The 16,877-nt window shown below is 56.9% G+C and overlaps 1 long non-coding RNA gene across 1 annotated transcript in view; it reads right to left on the reverse strand.

Moving 5' to 3' along the window:
- Nucleotides 1-7,546: 7,546 nt before the first annotated feature.
- LOC144673430 (uncharacterized) overlaps nt 7,547-16,877 on the reverse strand; it is a 37,125-nt gene continuing 27,794 nt past the window's right edge. The window contains exon 3 of the long non-coding RNA XR_013574308.1: nt 7,547-7,653. This is a non-coding gene — a long non-coding RNA (uncharacterized LOC144673430). The remainder of the gene's footprint in view (nt 7,654-16,877) is intronic.

Below are 16,877 nucleotides of genomic sequence, written 5' to 3' on the forward strand. Positions count from 1 at the left end.
GCTGTGACTGGTCTGCCATTCCCAGCTCGGCCAACCCTGTGAGTTAGTCTGAGCCATAGCTAAATATATATATATATATGTTTTTTTTAAAGCTGTGATGAGGGTTTTTACCAATCTGGTCAAACAATTAAGTTCCAGGTCCCAACCCACACCCTCCAAAACTCATGTGTCTAACCTACTGGCCCCATTCTTCCCCCATCCATTGCCACTGCGCCTGCGCTGACTCCCCAGCCGCCGCGCCTGCGCCAAGACGGCCCCCTCCTCCCATCGTCGCCACCGCGCCTGCGCCTAGACGGCCCCCTCCTCCCGTCGTCGCCACCGCGCCTGCGCCCTCCCGCGGTTGCTGGGTAACCGCACGCGCCACGTGCCCCTCCCTCCCCTCCCCCACACCGCGCGCGGGGCGGTCTGGGTAGCAAAGTTCCTTTGACCGTTTGCCAGCAGCAGGGGCATCGACCGGTCTCGGGAGGAGGGAAAGAGATGAATGGAGACAACAGAATAAATGTAAAATACTAAGCCGGACACCTCCCCCATCCATCCCCATCATATCACATCATCCCATCCCCCCCACCCCCGGCCGGCGTCTCAACCTGAAAATGGCGGCAGCGATGGTGGTGCAGGAGAAGGAGGCAGTCACGTGACCCGCCCCACATACCTGATTGACACGGGTCCCAGCCAATCAGGGGGTGGTCACGTGCCCCCAAACTACCCACCCCACCACCTGATTGACATGGGCTCCAGCCAATAAGGATGGCTCGCGTCACCTACTACTCCACGCACACCTCTGATTAACATGGGTCCCAGCCAATCAGAAGGAGGGAGAGCAAGAGGCACCGCCCTGAAGACCAAATACCCTCCCTCCCTGAGTCCTCCAACCAATTGGCGGGCGGCGCACGCTCGGCGGGCAGGGGAGGGGGGTGGATGGCCCTGGCCGGCCCACTGCGCATGCTCAGGTCAATTCGCCCCATCCCCCTGCTCCACACAATGGAGCAGAGCAACCCCTGCATTTCCATAGCGCCTGGCACCTCCTCAGCACCATTTCTTCCTTCCCAGCCAATGGTGCCCTTTCTTTTTTTTTTAAAATTAAATTGAAAAATCCCCTGTACTCGAAACAGGGTCGGCGCCAATTAAATAATTCGCCCACGAGAACCCAGGGAAATTGGGGAGCGGGTGGCCGGCCAATTGGGGCACAGCGCGATCCCACCAGCAGCCAGCCAATGGTTGGGGGGGCGCTCAGAGCCAGAGCGAGGCGGCGGAGACGCCGGGAACGAAACCGGAGGGCCCCGGCGGGGCGGAGAATGGGGAACTCCAGCCAGGGGCCCCTCTGGGCAACGCCTCCGTGCAGGGGACGGACGGCAACGCCCTGGGGAGTCCCGACGATGAGAAGCGGTTCCCGAGGGAGGCCTGGTGTCCGGCCTCCCCGCCCGAGCGGCAGAGGGGGACGAGGAGAAACTGTTCCCCCTCGAGGCGGGGCACGGATTTAAGGCGATTGGCCGACGGGAACACGGGGAGAAACTTTCTCGTGCAGAGAGCGGCTCAGATCCCGGGGTACGCCGCCTGAGAGAGTGTGGCGGAGGCTGGTTTGTGGGATTTGGCCGGGCCCAGCATTTGTCGCCCATTCCCTAACTGCCCCCTTGAGAAGGTGGTGGGTGAGCTGCTTTCTTGAACCGCTGCAGCCTCCCTGTGGTGTAGGTACACCCACGGTGCTGTTAGGGAGGGAGTTCCAGGATTTTGTCCCCTGTGGTGTAGGTACACCCATGGCGCTGTTAGGGAGGGAGTTCCAGGATTTTGTCACTGTGGTGTAGGTACACCCACAGCGCTGTTAGGGAGGGAGTTCCAGGATTTTGTCCCCTGTGGTGTAGGTACACCCACAGCACTGTTAGGGAGGGAGTTCCAGGATTTTGTCCCCTGTGTGGTGTAGGTACACCCACAGTGCTGCTAGGGAGGGAGTTCCAGGATTTGTCCCCTGTGTGGTGTAGGTACACCCACAGCGCTGTTAGGGAGGGAGCTCCAGGATTTGTCCCCTGTGTGGTGTAGGTACACCCAGTGCTGTTAGGGAGGGAGTTCCAGGATTTGTCCCCTGTGTGGTGTAGGTACACCCACAGCGCTGTTAGGGAGGGAGTTCCAGGATTTTGTCCCCAGTGTGGTGTAGGTACATCCACAGCGCTGTTAGGGAGGGAGTTCCAGGATTTGTCCCCTGTGTGGTGTAGGTACACCCACAGTGCTGCTAGGGAGGGAGTTCCAGGATTTTGTCCCCTGTGGTGTAGGTACACCCACAGCGCTGTTAGGGAGGGAGTTCCAGGATTTTGTCCCCTGTGTGGTGTAGGTACACCCACAGCGCTGTTAGGGAGGGAGTTCCAGGATTTGGACCCAGCGACAGTGAAGGAACGGCCGATATATTTCCAAGTCGGGATGGTGAGGGGGCTCGGAGAGGGGGGAACTTCCAGGTGGTGGGTGTTCCCCATGTGTCTGCTGCCCCTTGTCCTTCTAGATGGTAGCGGTCGTGCGGGTTTGGGCGGTGCTGTTGAAGGAGCCTTGGCGTGGTCGCTGCAGTGCATCTTGTAGATGGTACACACACTGCTGCTACTGTGCGTCGGTGGGTGGAGGGAGGGAGTGAATGTTGGTGGATGGGGTGCTGATCGACCAGGGGAGGGGGGGTGGGGGTGGTTGTGCAGGCCAGTGGTGGAGCGGCGGGAAATCCCAGGCGTCGACCGATGGTCTCGAGGAGCTGTAAACGCGGCGCGGCCGGGACAGGACAGGATGATGAGGATGATGATGATCACGAAGACAACAACAGCGGGGTTGGTGGAATCAGATCGACCGGCAGTTTTAATGTGGGAAACGTCAGCAGATACAATCGTGGGACCACCGTACACCAAAAGTCAAGACACGCCGAAAAGAGTCAAAGGAGGACCGGCGTTTCGAAAGCGTCTCTGGCCCCACCGCGGAGGAAATCTTGGCTCCGGGACGGTCTTCCGGCGCGGCTCCTGTCGGCTGACGGAGAGACAGTATAGGGCACATCACCATTAGACGGCTACAAGGCTGAGCGCCAGTGTGTCGGCTACCCCTGCTTTTAGAGCTAGTGCCACGATTCTTTCGAGTTATCAACAGTCACAGACTGCAACTCTTTCGAGTACAATCACAGTTTCTTGGTTTTCCGGGAGTGGGACATGAACCCACAACCCTCTGACTCAAAGGCGAGGGCGCTATGAACTGAGCCACAGCTGACACCTCCCTCGGAGAGAGAGAGAGACACACAGAGAGAGACTGTCCGCTTTCGCAGTTGCCCCTTTAAGGGGCTGCTCTTTACTTTGCTAATTTCGTCCAATCGCTTTCGATTGCTTAGGGCTGGCACTAGGGGAGGGGGGGGGGGGTGGGGTTGTTGGGGACAAGGGGGGGGGGGGTGGGGGGTTTGTGAGCTGTCGCTGACTAGGCCAGGCCGGCATTCGTTGCCCATCCCTAAATGGTCCCCCACCCACCCCCTTCTCTCTCTCGCGCTCAGAGGGGGGGCACTTGGGAGTTACTCACGTCGCTGTGTGTGTGCGCGTGCGCGTGCGCGTGGTGGGTCTGGAGTCACGTGTAGGGCCAGACCGGGGGAAGGAGAGCAGATTTCCCTCCCCCCCCCCCCCCCCCGAGAGAGAGGGGGGGGGGGGAATGGGTGAACCCCCCCCCGATGGGGTATTTTTACCACCAATCGGCGACGGCCATCGTCGAAGCCTTTCCCATTCCAGGTTCTTTTTACATCGAATTCGAATTCCCCACCCGTCTGCACTGGGCCGGATTGGAACCCGGGTCCCGCCTCACCCGGACCTTCTGGATTACTAGCCGAGTGACGACTGCCGATTGGCCACCGTCTCTCCCCGCCCCCCACCCCCCCCCACCACAAACACAATGGCGCAGGGCGAGACGGAGAAGCCTCCTCTGCTGGAACACGAGCGCCAAGTCCGTCCGGGGCCAGGGGACAGGAGGGAGCCTCGGCCGGAGGGGAGGCCGTGAACCACAAGCGTCCGAGGATATCGTGGGGTGGGGGGGGGGTTGGGTGGGTGGGGGTGGTTGGGTGGGGGGGGGTGAGGGGGGTGGTTGGGTGGGTGGGGGGGGTGGTTGGGTGGGTGGGGGGGGTGGTTGGGTGGGTGGGTGGGGGTGGGGTGGGGGTGGGTGGGGGTGGGGTGGGGGTGGTTGGGTGGGGGGGGGTGAGGGGGGTGGTGGGGGGGGGTGAGGGGGGTGGTTGGGGGGGTGAGGGGGGTGGTTGGGTGGGTGGGGGTGAGGGGGGTGGTTGGGGGGGTGAGGGGGTGGTTGGGTGGGTGGGGGTGGTGGTTGGGTGGGTGGGGGTGGGTGGGGGTGGGGTGGGGGGTGGGTGTGGGGGGTGGGGTGGGTGGGGGTGGGGGGGGTGGTTGGGTGGGTGGGGGTGTGGGGGGTGGGTGGGCGGGGTGGGGGCGGGAAGGGCAACGAGCGCCGGGTAACCACGCGCCGACGAGTCGCCGAACGGTAGGGGACAGGCTCGTCCGTCGGGCTGAACGGCCACCTTCCTGCTGCTCCCCAACTCCGGGCATCTTTGTTTTGCCAAAAAAAAAAGACCCCGTCAGGGGGCACTAACCCACCCCGCCTCTCTCCCTCCCTTTACGGGGGAAGGGAAATCTAGCGTCCTTACCAGGTCCGGCCCGACACGTGACTCCAGGCCCCCACGGCCCACGAGTGGCCGACTCTTCACACTAGAACGCCCTCCGAACGACCAGGTAGTGAGGGGGTGGTGGGGGGTGGGGGGGGCGATAAGTGCTGACCAGGCCAGAGACGCCCTCATCCCGCCAGTGAATAATTTTTAAAAATAACCCCCCCGCCCGCCCCGCGTCCAATCCTTTGAGTCGAAAGCGATTCGACCAAGTTAAAAAAGACGGCGTCTCTCGGAGGGCTGGGCGACGGTTTCCTGCACACGGGAAGCAGGCGAATGGAGTCTCCCCGTCCGCCGACGCACAGGACGTTCAGGTCCCCCTCCCACGCAGGGGGGGGGCAGGCGAATGGTCAGCTCCTCTCCGTCCGACTCGATCTCCTTCTCTCCCTCCATGGCCCCCTTTCCCTCCCCTCCACCTCTCCCTTTTTCTCATTCTGTCTCTCTCTCTCTCTCTACCCTTCCCCCCCCCCTCAGTCTCTCTCCCTCTAACCCCCCTCCATCATTTCCTTCACATTCTCTCTCTCTCTCTCTCTCTCCCCACATCACTTCTCTCTCTCTACCCCTCCCTCTTTGTCTCTGCCTTTCCCCCCCCTCAGTCTCTCTGCCTTTGTCTCTGTCTCACTCTACCCCCTCCATTTCCTTTCTCCCTCTGTCTCTCTCTCTCTCCCCTCTCCATTTCCTTTCTCCCTCTGTCTCTCTCTCTCTCCCCTCTCCATTTCCTTTCTCCCTCTGTCGCTCTCTCTCCCCTCTCCATTTCCTTTCTCCCTCTGTCTCACTCTACCCCCTCCATTTCCTTTCTCCCTCTGTCGCTCTCTCTCCCCTCTCCATTTCCTTTCTCCCTCTGTCGCTCTCTCTCCCCTCTCCATTTCCTTTCTCCCTCTGTCGCTCTCTCTCCCCGGTTCCGTCTCTCGCTCTCCCCTCCATCATTTCCTTTCTCTCCCTGTCGTTCTCTCTCTCTCTCTCCCTTTCCCCGCTTCCGTTTCCGTCTCTCTCTCTCTCTCTCTCCCCCTGCACCCTTTGTCTCCCTGTCTCTCCCTCCCCCTATTCTCTTTCCCTCTGCCTTGGTCTCCCTCTCTACCCTACTCCAACTCTCCTCCTCCCCTTCATTCTCTCTCTCTCATGCCCCAACGCCCTGTCTCTCTCTCTCTCCAACCTCTATCTCTCTCTCTCTCATGCCGCAACGCCCTGTCTCTCTCTCTCTCTCTCTCCAACCTCTATCTCTCTCTCTCCTTCATTCTCTCTCTCACGACCCAAGGCCCTGACTCTCTCTCTCTCTCCAACCTCTATCTCTCTCTCCTTCATTCTCTCTCTCACGACCCAAGGCCCTGACTCTCTCTCTCTCTCTCTCCAACCTCTCTCTCCTTCATTCTCTCTCTCACGACCCAAGGTCCTGACTCTCTCTCTCTCTCCAACCTCTATCTCTCTCTCTCTCTCCTTCATTCTCTCTCTCTCACGACCCAAGGACCTGACCCTCTCTCTCTCTCTCCAACCTCTATCTCTCTCTCTCTCTCTCCTTCATTCTCTCTCTCTCTCCAACCTCTATCTCTCTCTCTCTCCCCTTCATTCTCTCTCACGACCCAACGCCCTGTCTCTTTCTCTCTCTCTCCCTCTCCCCCCCCCACCCCCCCCCACCGCCCCCGCAGCCCCCAACCCCACCCCCCGGGGGCGTCTCAGCAGTTCGGATGTACGAGCGCCTCGATGCGGGGCTGGGGCGGGGAGAGGGGAGCGGGCGGAGGAGTGGGGGGGCGGGCGTGGTGGTGGCGGGGGTGTTGGTGGTGGGGCGGGTGGGGTGGGGGTAGGGGTGCTCTCCCCGCTCCACGTGGATGCGCTGGTGCCTCAGCAGGTTGGAAGAGTACATGAAGCGCTTGGGGCAGTGGCCGCACAGGAAAGGCCGCTCGTCGGTGTGGACCCGCTCGTGCTGCATCAGCTCCTTGGAGCTCTTGAAGCGCTTGGCGCAGGCCGGGCAGGCGAAGGGGCGCCGGTCGGTGTGGACCCGCTGGTGGGTCAGCATGTCGGCCGAGCGGGTGAAGCGCTTGTCGCAGTGGCCGCAGCGGAAGGGCCGCTCGCCGGTGTGGATGCGCTGGTGCATCATCAGCTCCTTGGAGCTCTTGAAGCGCTTCCGGCACTCGGGGCAGGCGAAGGGCCGCTCGTCGGTGTGCACGCGGTGGTGGGTCAGCAGCTTGGAGGAGCAGGTGAAGCCCTTGCCGCACAGGGAGCAGGTGAAGGGCCGCTCGCCGGTGTGGACCCGCTGGTGGGTCAGCAGGTTGGAGGACTGGGTGAAGCCCTTGCCGCAGACCGAGCAGGTGAAGGGCCGCTCGCCGGTGTGGACCCGCTGGTGGGTCTCCAGCTCCGACGGGTAGTTGAAGCGCTTGCCGCAGTCGCCGCACTGGTAGGGCTGGGCCCCCGTGTGGCTGCGCCGGTGCCGGGCCAGGTTGGACGAGCGGCCGAAGATGCGCCCGCAGGCCAGGCAGGGGTACAGCTTTCCCGTGCCGCCGCCGCCATTGGGCGGCCCGTGGTGCCGCGGCCCGGTCGCCGCCGGCACGGGCGGGGGCGGGTAGAGGAAGTGGCAGGGCCGCCCCAGGGCCCGGCCGCAGCTGTGGCCCTCCCGCTCGGCAGCCTGGCCGAACGCCAGGCCACAGCCGGCACACACGAAAGGCTTGTCGGCGCCGAAGCCCACCACGATGTGCCGGGGCGGCGGGGCGCCGCCGCATCCGGCCGCCGGCGGGGGGTACAGGAAGCGGTAGGCCCCCTCGGCGGTGGTGGTGGTGGCCACCGCCGCCGCCGCAGCCACCCGCTCGCAGTTGTGGCTCAGCTGCTCCAGGGACTGGCTGAAGGCCAGGCCGCAGCCCGAGCAGATGTACAGCTTCTCGGCCCCCGGGTCGCTGCCGACGCCTCCGCAGCCGCCGTCCGCCCGCCCGTAGTCGCCCCCCAGGTCTCGGCACGAGGTCTGGCTCGAGCTGCCCGTCTGGAAATCCTCCACCTGCAACATCCTGGAAAACACAAATCAGAAGAACGAGGAGTGAGGGAGTGAGGAAGGGAGGGAGGGGAGGGAAAATAGTTGTTGCGTAGTACATGAGTGTCGCCGACTTTACAAGAAAGAGAGACGCTGTCGAAGTCTTTTTCCCCTACTTGCACTCATCAGGACAGACACGCCAAGAATATTAATTGGAAAGGGAGCAACAATTTATACCGCATGGGAAGAGAATGTCTGGCAAGTCGGGCCCGCCTGCAACGAATTTATCCAAAAGCTTGGCAGTTAACTGTTCTTTGCTGCATTCTCCGCGGCAGGCGTCTCGACCACTCAAGAGTCCTCCATCCTGCCAAACAATCGTCACTCTCTTCTCGTGCAGTGTAAATTGTTGTTCCATTTGAGATTTAGTATCCTTGCGAATCTCTCCTGGTGAGTGCAAGATAAATATATTTGACAGCATTGGCTCTTCGTTCAGCAATCCTCACGTGACAATAAGACAGCTTCCTCCCACCACATCCCCACGAGCAGATGGGCTGGGTGAACAGTGAATAGAACATGGCAGCCCCTACACCCCTCCCTATCTCTGTAACATCCTCCAGCCCCCTACACCTCTCCCTATCTCTGTAACCTCCTCCAGCCCCCTACACACCTCCTTCTCTCTGTAACCTCCTCCAACCCCCTACACCCCTCCCTATCTCTGTAACCTCCTCCAGCCCCTACACCCCTCCCTATCTCTGTAACCTCCTCCAGCCCCTACACCCCTCCCTATCTCTGTAACCTCCTCCAGCCCCTACACCCCTCCCTATCTCTGTAACCTCCTGCAGCCCCCTACACCCCTCCCAATCTCTGTAACCTCCTCCAGCCCCTACACCCCTCCCTATCTCTGTAACCTCCTCCAGCCCCTACACCCCTCCCTATCTCTGTAACCTCCTCCAGTCCCCTACACCCCTCCCTATCTCTGTAACCTCCTCCAGCCCCTACACCCCTCCCTATCTCTGTAACCTCCTCCAGCCCCCTACACCCCTCCCTATCTCTGTAACTTCCTCCAGCCCCCTACACCCCTCCCTATCTCTGTAACCTCCTCCAGCCCCAACAGCCCTCCCTATCTCTGTAACCTCCTCCAGCCCCCTACACCCCTCCCTATCTCTGTAACCTCCTCCAGCCCCTACAATCCTCCCTATCTCTGTAACCTCCTCCAGCCCCTACAACCCTCCCTATCTCTGTAACCTCCTCCAGCTCCTACACCCCACCCTATCTCTGTAACCTCCTCCAGCCCCTACACCCCTCCCTATCTCTGTAACTTCCTCCAGCCCCTACACCCCTCCCTATCCCTATAACCTCCTCCAGCCCCTACACCCCTCCCTATCTCTGTAACCTCCTCCAGCCCCCTACAACCCTCCCTAACTCAGTTACCTCCTCCAGCCCCTACACCCCTCCCTATCTCTGTAACCTCCTACAGCCCCTACACCCCTCCCTATCTCTGTAACCTCCTCCAGCCCCTACAACCCTCCCTATCTCTGTAACCTCCTCCAGCCCCTACACCCCTCCCTATCTCTGTAACCTCCTCCAGCCCCCTACACCTCTCCCAATCTCTGTAACGTCCTCCAGCCCCCTACACCCCTCCCTATCTCTGTAACCTCCTCTAGCCCCTACACCCCTCCCTATCTCTGTAACCTCCTCCAGCCCCTACCACCCTCCCTATCTCTGTAACCTCCTCCAGCCCCTAAAACCCTCCCCATCTCTGTAACCTCCTCCAGCCACAACACCTCTCCCTATCTCTATAACCTCCTCAACCCCTACACCCCTCCCTATCTCTGTAACCTCCTCCAGCCACAACACCCCTCCCTATCTCTGTAACCTCCTCCAGCCCCTAAAACCCTCCCCATCTCTGTAACCTCCTCCAGGCACAACACCTCTCCCTATCTCTGTAACCTCCTCCAGCCCCTACACCCCTCCCTATCTCTGTAACCTCCTCCAGTCCCCTACACCCCTCCCTATCTCTGTAACCTCCTCCAGCCCCTACACCCCTCCCTATCTCTGTAACCTCCTCCAGCCCCCTACACCCCTCCCTATCTCTGTAACTTCCTCCAGCCCCCTACACCCCTCCCTATCTCTGTAACCTCCTCCAGCCCCAACAGCCCTCCCTATCTCTGTAACCTCCTCCAGCCCCCTACACCCCTCCCTATCTCTGTAACCTCCTCCAGCCCCTACAATCCTCCCTATCTCTGTAACCTCCTCCAGCCCCTACAACCCTCCCTATCTCTGTAACCTCCTCCAGCTCCTACACCCCACCCTATCTCTGTAACCTCCTCCAGCCCCTACACCCCTCCCTATCTCTGTAACTTCCTCCAGCCCCTACACCCCTCCCTATCCCTATAACCTCCTCCAGCCCCTACACCCCTCCCTATCTCTGTAACCTCCTCCAGCCCCCTACAACCCTCCCTAACTCAGTTACCTCCTCCAGCCCCTACACCCCTCCCTATCTCTGTAACCTCCTACAGCCCCTACACCCCTCCCTATCTCTGTAACCTCCTCCAGCCCCTACAACCCTCCCTATCTCTGTAACCTCCTCCAGCCCCTACACCCCTCCCTATCTCTGTAACCTCCTCCAGCCCCCTACACCTCTCCCAATCTCTGTAACGTCCTCCAGCCCCCTACACCCCTCCCTATCTCTGTAACCTCCTCTAGCCCCTACACCCCTCCCTATCTCTGTAACCTCCTCCAGCCCCTACCACCCTCCCTATCTCTGTAACCTCCTCCAGCCCCTAAAACCCTCCCCATCTCTGTAACCTCCTCCAGCCACAACACCTCTCCCTATCTCTATAACCTCCTCAACCCCTACACCCCTCCCTATCTCTGTAACCTCCTCCAGCCACAACACCCCTCCCTATCTCTGTAACCTCCTCCAGCCCCTAAAACCCTCCCCATCTCTGTAACCTCCTCCAGGCACAACACCTCTCCCTATCCCTATAACCTCCTCCAGCCCCTACACACCTCCTTCTCTCTGTAACCTCCTCCAACCCCCTACACCCCTCCCTATCTCTGTAACCTCCTCCAGCCCGTACACCCCTCCCTATCTCTGTAACCTCCTCCAGTCCCTACAACCCTCTCTATCTCTGTAACCTCCTCCAGCCCCTAAAACCCTCCCCATTTCTATAACCTCCTCCAGCCCCTATAACCCTCCCTATCTCTGTAACCTCCTCCAACTCCTACAACCCTATCTCTGTAATTTCTTCCAGTGCCTACAACCCTCCCTACCTCAGTAGCCTCCACCTGCCCCATCAACCATCCCTATCTCTGTAGCCTCCTCTAGCCCCTACAACGGTCCCTATCTCTGTAACCTACTCCAGCCACTTCAACCCTCTCCATCTCTGTAACATCCTCCAAACCCTATAACCCTCTCTATCACTGTAACCTCCTCCAGACCCAAAAGCCCTCCGTGCCACAGTAACCTCCTCCAGCCCCTACAACCTTCCCTATCTCTGTAAACTCCTCCAACCCTCCCTATCTCTGTAACCTCATCTGACCCCTACAACACTCCCTATCTCTGCAACATCCTTCAGCCCCCTACACCCCTCGCTATCTCTGTAAATACCTCCAGCCCCTACAACCCTCCCTATCTCTGTAACATCCTCCAAACCCTACAACCCTCCCTATTTCTGTAACCTCCTCCAGCATCCACAACCCTCCACTATCTCTCTAACCTCCTCCAGCGCCTACAACCCTCCCTATCTCTGTAGCCTCCTCCAGCGCCTACAACCCTCCCTATCTCTGTAGCCTCCTCCAGCCCCCTACAACCCTCCCTATCTCTGTAACCTCCTCCAGCCCCCTACACCCCTCCCTATCTCTGTAACCACCTCCAGCCCCCTACAACCCTCCCAATCTCTGTAACCTCCTCCAGCCCCTATAACCCTCCCTATCTCTGTAACCTCCTCCAGCCCCTATAACCCTCCCTATCTCTGTAAACTCCTCCAGCCCCTATAACCCTCCCTATGTCTGTAACCTCCTCCAGCCCTATAACCCTCCCTATCTCTGTAACCTTCTCCAGCCCCCTACACCCCTCCCTATCTCTGTAACCACCTCCAGCCCCCTACAACCCTCCCAATCTCTGTAACCTCCTCCAGCCCCTATAACTCTCCCTATCTCTGTAACCTCCTCCAGCCCCTATAACCCTCCCAATCTCTGTAACCTCTCCAGCCCCTACACCCCTCCCTATCTCCGTAACCTCCTCCAGCCCCTATAACCCTCCCAATCTCTGTAACCTCCTCCAGCCCCTATAACCCTCCCCATCTCTGTAACTTCCTCCAGCCCCTATAATCCTCCCTATCTCTGTAATCTCCTCCAGCCCCTATAACCCTCCCTATGTCTGTAACCTCCTCCAGCCCCTATAACCCTCCCTATCTCTGTAACCTCCTCCAGCTACTTCAACCCTCCCTATCTCTGTAACCTCCTCCGGCCTCTATAACCCGCCCTATCTCTGTAACCTCTCCAGCCCCTACACCCCTCCCTATCTATGTAACCTCCTCCAGCCCCTATAACCCTCCCTATCTCTATAACCTCCTCCAGCCCCTATAAACCTCCCTATCTCTGTAACCTCCTCCAGCCCCTACAACCATCCCTATCTCTGCCACCTCCTCCGGCCTCTACAATCCTCCCTATCTCTGTAACCTCCTCCAGCCCCTACACCCCTCCCTATCTCTGTAACCTCCTCCAGCCCCCTACACCCCTCCCTATCTCTGTAACCTCCTCCAGCCCCTACACCCCTCCCTATCTCTGTAACCTTCTCCAGCCCCTACACCCCTCCCTATCTCTATAACCTCCTCCAGCCCCTACAACCCTCCCTATCTCTGTAACCTCCTCCAGCCCCTACACCCTCCCTATCTCTGTAACCTCCTCCAGCCCCTACACCCCTCCCGATCTCTGCCACCTCCTCCGGCCCCCTACACCCCTCCCTATCTCTGCCACCTCCTCCGGCCTCTACAACCCTCTCTATCTCTCTAACCTCCTCCAGCCCTACAACACTGCCTATCTGTATCCTTCTCCAGCCCCTAGTCATATCTCTCTAACCTCCTCCAGCCCTAGAACCCTTCCTATCTCTGCAACCTCTTCCAACCCCTACAACCCTCCCTATCACTGTAACCTGATGGTGACCATGAAACCATTGTCGATTGTTGTAAAACCCCATCTGGTTCACCAACATCCTTTAGGGAAGGAAATCTGCCGTCTTTACCTGGCTGACACCAGACCCACTGCATTGACTCTTAAATGCCCTCTGAACAAGGGGGCAATTAGGGGTGGGCAATAAATGCCTAGCCCACATCCAACGAATGAATTTTTAAAAAAAAGAACTCAAATCCTCTTGCAATGAAGGCCACTTGCCTTCTTAACTGCTCCCTCCCCAATACCTACATTGATCGGGTCGTATATAGACCACCAACTAATGGAAGGGATGTAGAGATACAAATTTGCAAATAAATGATGGAGGGAGGCAAGAGTTATCGAGCAATTGTAATGGAAGACTTCAACTATCCAAATATGGACTGGGAAGCAAATAGTGCAAAGGGACTAGAGGGGCGAGATTTCCTGGAACGTGTTCAAGTTAACTTTCTCCAGCACTAGGCTTCCTGTCCCGAGAGGCACTGATGGACCTGGTTCCGGGGAATGAGTTGGATCAGGTGGGTCAAATATCGGTGGGAGACCCTGCAGGGGCTAGTGACTCCTGCACCATGACGTTGAGGCTAATCGCGGAAAAGGACAGAGTACAATGCATAGCAGGGGTCATTAATTGGTGGGGGGGTGGGGAAGCCAACTTCGATGGGATGGGAATGCATCCAAGCTGAGTGAGTTGGGGTCAAACATTGGCAGGAAAGACAGTGGCTCAACAACGGGTGCCACCTTCAAAGGAAAAGTGTTGCCGGCAACGTCGAGGTGTATTCCCATCGACGGGGACAAATAAATCCAAGAGCGCCCTGGATGACGAGAGGGGTATAGGTGAAGATGCAAAGGAAGGAGATGTCAGGTCGAAAATACAATGGAGAGTCGGGCTGAATATTAGAAGGACCGGAGGGGAAGGGAAGAAACTAGCAAGGGAAGCAAGGAGAGAGCATGAAAAGAGGCCGGCAGCGAATATAAAAGGGAATCCTATGGTCTGCCATAAGCATATGCATAATTAAGGATTAAGGATAAAAAGGAGGCTTGCACATGGAGGTAGGAGAAATAGCGGAGGTATTAAACGAGTACTTCCTAGCTGTGTTAGAAAGGCTACCTTCACTTAAAATAGATAAAAACAAAAAGCTACTGCGGATGCTGGAAATCCAAAACAAAAACAGAATTACCTGGAAAAACTCAGCAGGTCTGGCAGCATCGGCGGAGAAGAAAAGAGTTGACGTTTCGAGTCCTCACGACCCTTCAACAGAACTGAAGTATAGTTAGGAGAGGGGTGAAATATAAGCTGGTTTAAGGTGGTGGGGGGCGGTGGGGGGAGAGAGAAGTTGAGGGTGGGGTGGTTGTGGGGACAAGCAAGCAGTGATAGGAGCAGATAATCAAAAGATGTCACAGACAAAAGGATCAAAGAGGTGTTGAAGGTGGTGATATTATCTAAGAAAAGTGCTAAATAAGAATGGATGGCAGGACACTCAAGGTACAGCTCTAGTGGGGGTGGGGTGGAAAGACTAACAAGGTATTAGTTGTAGATTTGAAAATAGTGGAAATAGGGGGGAAAAGAAGAATCTATATAAATTATTGAAAAAAAAACAAAAGGGAGGGGGAAGAAACGGGGTGGGAATGGGGGAGGGAGTTTAAGATCTAAAATTGTTGAACTCAATATTCAGCCCGGAAGGCTGTAAAGTGCCTAGTCGGAAGATGAGGGTGGCTGTTCCTCCAGTTTGCGTTGGGCTTCACTGGAACAATGCAGCCAGGCCAAGGACAGACATGTGGGCAAGAGAGCAGGGTGGAGTGTTAAAATGGCAAGCGACAGGGAGGTTTGGAATAGATAAGGTACCAGGACCGGGTAGTGAGGGAAGTGAGAGTGGAAATTGCAGAGATCATCTTCCGGACGTCCTTAGACGGAGGGGAGGTGCCGGAGGACCGGAGAATTGCTAACGTCACACCCTGGTTCAAAAAAGGGGTGTGAGGACGATGCCGGCAACTACAGGCCAGTCAGCGGTAGGGAAACCTCTGGAAACCATAGTTCGGGACAAAAATCAATAGTCACTGAGACAAGTGCAAGATAATTAAGGAAAGCCAGCATGGATTCGTCAAGGGGAAAAAAAATCACGTTTAACTAACTTGGGAGTTTTTTTGAGGAGGTAAGAGAAGGTTGATGAGGGCAACATTGTTCGATGTGGTGTATCTGGATTTTCAAAAGGCATTTGATACAGTGCCACACAACAGACTCACGAGCAAAATTCTAGCTCATGGAGTAAAAGGGAAAGTCAGCACTTGGATCAGCAATTGGCTGAGTGACGGGAAAAAGAGAGTCGTGACACATGGTTGTTTTTCAGATCGGAGGAAGGTTTGTCGAGGAGTTCCCCATGGGGTCAGTGTTGGGACCCTTGCTCTTCCTGATATATATATTAATGACCTGGACTGTGGTGTGCAGGGCATGATTTCAACCTTTGCAGATGACACGAAGATTAGAAATGTTGTCAGCTGTGATGAGGATAGTCTTGAACTTCAATAGGACGTAGACCATGGTAGTGGACTGGGCAGACAAGTGGCAGATGAAGTTCAATGCAGGGAAATGTGAGGTGGTCAGATGGGCTGATCAGTGCCAAATGGAATTTAATCCGGATAAGCGTGAGGTGATGCACTTGGGCAGGACAAACGAGTCACGGGAATACACGATGAATGGTAGGACCCTGGGAAGTACCGAGGATCAGAGGGACCTTGGTGTGCATGTCCACCGGTCCCTTAAGGTAGCGGGACAGGCAGACAAGGTGGGTAAGAAGGCATATGGGATACTTGCCTTTATTAGCCGAGGCAAAGAATATAAGAGCAGGGAGGTTATGCTGGAATTGTATAAAACGCTGGTTAGGCCACAGCTAGAGTATTGCGTGCAGTTCTGGAATCCGCATTATAGGAAGGATGCGATTGCATGAGAGAGAAAGTGCAGAGGAGATTTACCAGGATGTTGCCTGGGCTGGAGAGTTTTAGCTATGAGGAGAGATTGGATAGACTGGGGTTATTTTCCCTGGAGCAGAGGAGATTGAGTGGGGGACATGATTGAGGTGTATCATTATGAGGGGCATAGAAAGGGTAGACAGGAAGGAACTTTTCCCCTTGGTGGAGGGATCAATAACCAGGGGGCATAGATTTAAGGTAAGGGAGGAGGGAGGTTTAGAGGGGGATGTGAGGAAGAATTTTTTCACCCAGAGGGTGGTGGGAATCTGGAACTCGCTGCCTGAAAGGGTGGTAGAGGCAGAAACCCTCATAACATTGAAGAATTACTTGGATGTACACTTGCGATGATGCCATGGCAGACAAGGCTATGGGCCTAGCGCTGGAAAATGGGATTAGAATATTCAGGAGCTTGTTTGACCGGTGCAGACTCGATGGGCCGAAGGGCCTCTTTCTGTGCTGTAGACCCCTATGACTATGTGATTCATGTTGGCAGGAAGAATATGGTGGGACAGTATAAAATAAAGGGAGAGCCTGTAAAGGAGGTGCAGGAACAGAGGGAACTCGATGTATATGTACATAAGGAATTGAAGATGGCAGGGCATGTTGAGAGAGCAGTTAATAAAGCATATAGTATCTTAGGCTTCATTGATAGAGGCATTGAGTACAAGAGTAAGGAGGTCATGTTAAACTTGTATAAGGCGCAAGTTAGGCCTCATCTGGAGCATGGCGTCCAGTCCTGGGCACCATACTTGAGGAAGGATGTGAAGGCATTGGAGTGAGTATCAGAATCACAGAGCAGAAGAGGCCCTTCGGCCCATTGAGTCTGCACCGACACGTGAGAAACACCTGACCTACCTACCTAATCCCATCTACCAGCACTTGGCCCCATAGCCTTGAATGTTTATGAGGTGCCAAGTGCTCATCCAGGTACTTTTTAAAGGATGTGAGGCTAACCCGCCTCCACCACCCTCCCAGGCAGTGCATTCCAGACCCTCACCACCCTCGGGGTAAAAATGCTTTTCCTTGCATCCCCCCACCAAACCTCCTGCCCCTCACCTTGAACTTATGCCCCCTTGTGACTGACGCTTCAACTAAGGGGAACAGCTGCTCCCTATCCACACT

Source organism: Cetorhinus maximus, unplaced genomic scaffold, assembly GCF_964194155.1.
Source record: "Cetorhinus maximus unplaced genomic scaffold, sCetMax3.hap1.1 HAP1_SCAFFOLD_363, whole genome shotgun sequence".
In the NCBI taxonomy this organism is placed as follows: Eukaryota; Metazoa; Chordata; class Chondrichthyes; order Lamniformes; family Cetorhinidae; genus Cetorhinus; species Cetorhinus maximus.